At 37.6% G+C, this 5,134-nt stretch overlaps 1 pseudogene; it reads right to left on the reverse strand.

Annotated features, from left to right (window-relative positions):
• Positions 1–1,581: 1,581 nt before the first annotated feature.
• Positions 1,582–3,792, reverse strand: LOC143653358 (elongation factor 1-alpha 1 pseudogene; annotated as a pseudogene).
• Positions 3,793–5,134: the final 1,342 nt, after the last annotated feature.

A 5,134-nucleotide genomic window follows, 5' to 3' on the forward strand; every position in this document is an offset into this window, starting at 1 on the left:
ACATTCTGCATGATTCCAACTATATGACATTCTGGAAAAGTTATAACTGTAGAGACAGTAAAAAGATCAGGATGGGTTGGGGAGACATGAATAGGTGGAATACAGGGCTTTTTTTTTTTTAAGGCAGTAAAACTATTCTGTAGGATGCTATAATGGTGGATCCGTGGCATTAAGCATTTGTTCAAACCCATAGAACTGTCCAGCCCTAATGTAAACTGTAGACTTTGTTATTAATAAGGTGTCAATATTGATTCATCAGTCACAACAAGTGAACCACACTAATGCAAGATGTTAGTAATAGGGAAAACTGTGTGTGGTGGAGGGGTGGGGAGAAGCGGTATATGAACTCTTTTAAAAATTTTCTGTGCAGTTCTTCTGCTCTAAAAATAAAGTCTCAAAAAAAAAAATAACCTGCTTACCTTCCTGTTTTTTAGCCCTGGTATGTGTAAAAGTTTTACTCTATTTTCTGAAATTTCCTTGGAATCATAAAGAACATGTGTGGAGTCAGACTGCCCCTCTGTGAGAGAAGGGAGAGTTAAGTGACATTCCAAGTGGACTGGAGATACCAATCAAATTACATGTTTTTGTGGGATGAGCATTAAGATTATTTGCCCCTTGGGTTTATACATAAGAAATCCAACATTTTCCTCTTAAAAGTTTTTTTCTTGTAAATTGGCAGGAGCAAGACTATGAAAATGACTTGAAAGCTTTCTTACCAAACTTAGTATTGATCCTTTTCTTAGAACATAAACTTCTACTTTGGCTTCAGAATTTGATCTTGGTATATCAGTAACTCTGGAAATACCCGATTTATTATGCTCTGATTATGTAATACCTTGAAAACTACACTGAACACAGTTTATCATTTCCTTTTCAGAAAATCACAAAAGGATATTAATGTTCTTTCTGCCTATTGTGTGTGGTATTTGAATCTAGCAATGTAGAAATTAAATTAAAACAGGCACAGTATTAGAAAAATTAGACTATCATTTTTGTGATTGTTCTCATTTCTCGATATTTGAACACGTACTGCTAGAGAATTTTGAAAATGCAGGCTAACCAGTAGGAAAATCTAATCAAGAAATGATTCATTTGACAAATAAGCTAATAGATTTGTAAATGTTTCTACCTTTTTTTCACCAGCACATTATGCTGCCATTTGTCACACGATTTGGAATGATCATCATTATCATTCTATAATGGAGATGCTCCTTTGAACAGGGCTTAAAGTGAGTGGAATTTCATGGAGAATAAATTCTAGTACCTTTTAGAGGAACAGTTAGATAGGGGACCAGGAAAAGGGTCAGAGAGTGACTTTACCTTTTTATTTTTCCCTAGAATCCTATTGTTTTAAAAATCCCTGCTTTTCTTTATTTTTTTCTTAAACTTTGCTTTAATGGGTCTCAAATTTCTGTGACAGATTTTTGGTCGTTGTTTCCATTTAAAAAGTACTGATTTAAAAAACTGATAACTTAAAACTGCCACAGGAAAACAAATGGTCTACAAAACAGTCCTTTCTTTCTGAAGGTTTTATGATGTATTGTTATCATTAACCAGTCTTTTACTGTTAAACTTAAGTGGTCAATTGAGACAAACGGGTCTGAGACCATTCTCCCCCCACCAGTTAAGATGGGGGGGGGGGGTGGCAGGTGTTATGGGTAATGTCCAGTTAGCTTTCTGGGCAGACTTGGTGACCTTGCCAGCTGCAGCAGCCTCTTGTCTACTGCCTCGATGACACCCACAGCAACTATCTGTCTCATGTCACGAACAGCAAAATGACCCAGAGGACGATAGTCAGAGAAACTCTCAACGAGGATCACAATTCTCATCACCAGATTTCAGGAATTTGGGGCCATCTTCCAGCTACCTGCCAGAATGGTGATCAATCTTCTCCTTTAGCTCAGCAAACTTGAAAGCAGCATGTGTTGGGTGATAAGCCAGCACAGGTGCACAGCTAGCACTGAATTTGCCTGGATGGTTCAGGATAATCACCTGAGCAGTGAAGCCAGCTGCTTCCATTGGTGGGTCAATTTTTTTTTAACTTTTTTTTTTTTAATTTTGACATATAGCATATATACAAGATAAGCAATGAACTTCCAAGTACATTTTAAATGGTAGTTACAGAACAGATTTGAAAGTTTGGTATGGGTTACAGTCCCATGATATTTTGTTTTTTCTTCTAGCTGCTCTAGGACACTGGATACAACAGAAATATCAATACGATGACTCAGCAGTCATACTCATTTGTTAAATCCTATCTTCTCTGTTAATTCTCCTCCTTCTCTTTAAATAACATATATACATAAAAGCAATACATTTCAAAGCACAGCACAACAATTAGTTGTAGAACAGATTTCAGAACTTGGTGGGTCACAATTCCCCAATTTTAGGTTTTTATTTCTAGCTGCTCTAAGGAACTGGAGGCTAAAAAAATATATATCGTGTAATTATTCAATACTCACTCATTTGTTAAACCTGAATTTCTCTTTATAACTCCACCGTCACCTTTGAACTTTCTCCCACTCTTTAGGGGTATTTGGGCTATGTCGATTCTAACTTTTTCATGTTGGAAGGGGCTGTCAGTAATATGGAATAGGGGGATGGAACTAGTTGATGTTCTGGAAGGTCTGGCCACTCTGCATTTCAGGATTATCTGGTCTAGGGACCCATCTAGAGGTTGTAGGGTCTGGAAAGTTACCCCAGTACCTGGAACCTTTGTAGAATCTTAAATAATGCCCTAGGTATTTTCTAGTATTGGCAGGAATGGTTTTGGTTGGGGCTTAGCAAGTTCTGATAAGTAGCAATGTCTAACTGCAGCACAGTGATGGGTCATTTTTGCTGTCATCAGCCACATTGCCATGATGAGCATCTTTTACAGACAGGTGCTAGACATTGAAGCCCACGTTGTCCCCAGGAAGAGCTTCACTCAAAGCTTCATGTTGTATTTCAACAGGCTTTACTTCAGTTGTAAAATTGACTGGAGCAACGGCTACCACCATGCCTGGTTTGAGAACACCAGTCTCCACTCAGCCACAGGCACAATACCAGTCACCAATTTTGCAGACATCCTGAAGAGGCAGACACAAGGGCTTGTCAGTTGGATGAGTAGGTGGCAGGATGCAATCCAGAGCTCAAGCAGAGTGGTTCCACCAGCATCACCATCATTATGGGTAACTTTTCATCCTTTGAACCAAGGTATATTAGCACTTGGCTCCAGCATCTTGTCACCATTCCAACCCAAAATTCGCACAAATGTTATTATGTCAGGGTTATAGCCAATTTTCTTAATGTAGGTGCTGACTTCCTTAATGATTTCCTCATACTTCTTCTGACTATAAAGTGATTCAGTGGAATCCATTTTGTTAAAACCAGCTATTAGTTGTTTCACACTCAGTGTGAAAGCCAGAAGGGAATGTTCTTGGGTCTGCCTATTTTTGGATATACCAGCTTCAAATTTACCAACATCAGCAGCAACAACCAGGACAGCACAGGCAGCCTGAGATGTGCCTCTGCTTATGTTTTTAATAAAGTCTCTGTCCTGGGGCATCAATGATGGTCACATAATACTTGCTGGTCTCAGATTTCCACAGGGAGATATCAATAGTGATACCATGCTTATGTTCAACTTTTAGGAAAGGGGTCGTTCAAGTATGCCCGGGTCTTGGATAATTTTTTAATAGTTCTTTTGTCGATTCCACCACGTTTGTAAATCAGGTGACCATTTGTGGTGGACTTGCCCAAATCTACAGGTCCAATAAATATAATATTGATATAAGTCTTTTCCTTTCCCATTTGGGTTTAAGATAGAGCAGTGGTTTTCATGACACCTGCATTCTGGCAGCAAATCCATTGGGAAAAAAAAGCTCCTGCTTTTCTTTTTAACAGCAGTTTGTTTATTTTGTAACTGAAATTTAGAAATTAAAAAGGAAGCTGCAAAGAAAGAAACATTCCCTTTGGAAAGCAGACTCTCCCCAACTTGGTTAGCCTTGAACTAAACTGGATTTATTGTCTTAGTTTCTCTATCATTCAAATATACCAAAGGCCTAATTTTTTTTGGGGGGGGGAGGTACATGGTTCGGGAAATGAACCCAGGTCTCCCGCATGGAAGGCAAGAATTCTACCCCTGAACCATCTGTGCACCCCTACTTTTCTTTTTTTAGTGTAAAATCAATCCCGCATAATAATAAAGTACACTTATCAAATCTCAGTAACGATGGAGTTTTATACATTAGCACAGAGGTCCAGTAGATGCAGTTTGTTTTTCTTAGACCAGTGGTTCTCAAAGTGAGGTCCCTTAGATGAGCAACTACCACATCCTCTGAGAGCATGTTAGAAATGCAGATTCTAGGGAGTCGTAAAGCCTCCCTAGGGGTGGTTCTCATGCGCTTTGCCTGCTCAACTCCCACCATCAGTTTTAAATGCTTTTGATGAATTAGAATGTGTTCTCTTTGGAATTTAAAAATGTCTATTGTATTTCAAACTGTATTCATCTTCCGTTTCTCCTACAGATTGCCATCTGTAAAGCTTCTGTAAACATTCTTCTAAATATAACCAATAATCTGTGCGTGATTTGTTATCTCTTTTCAGTGGAAATACTGTTAGCCTGATTTTTTTTTAACATATACAATTCAATGGTTTAATACTATATTCAGAGTTGTGCAACCATCACGGCAATCTGATAGCATTTTCATCATCCCAGAAAGAAATCTTGTGTCTATTATAAATCACTATTCATGGCCACCCCAGACCCGAATTCTAGGTATAAATAATCTCCATTCTATCTCTATGGATTGCTTATTCTTGACATTTTACATAAAACATAATCATACAATATGTGGTCCATTGTGAATGGCTTCTCCTTTAATCCAGCATAATGTTTTTTTAATTAATAAAACCAATCAACATACAATATGAGCATTCTTTTTTCCCCATCTACATAGTTGTATTCATCATCATGATAATTTCTTAGAACATTTGCATCAATTCAGAAAAAGAAATAAAAAGAAAACAGAAAAAAAATTCATACATACCATACCGCTTACCCCTCCCTTTCATTGATCACTAGCATTTCATCAATCTACTAAATTTATTTTAACATTTGTTCCCCCATTACTTATTTATTTTTAATCCATAT

Source organism: Tamandua tetradactyla, chromosome 13, assembly GCF_023851605.1.
Source record: "Tamandua tetradactyla isolate mTamTet1 chromosome 13, mTamTet1.pri, whole genome shotgun sequence".
In the NCBI taxonomy this organism is placed as follows: Eukaryota; Metazoa; Chordata; class Mammalia; order Pilosa; family Myrmecophagidae; genus Tamandua; species Tamandua tetradactyla.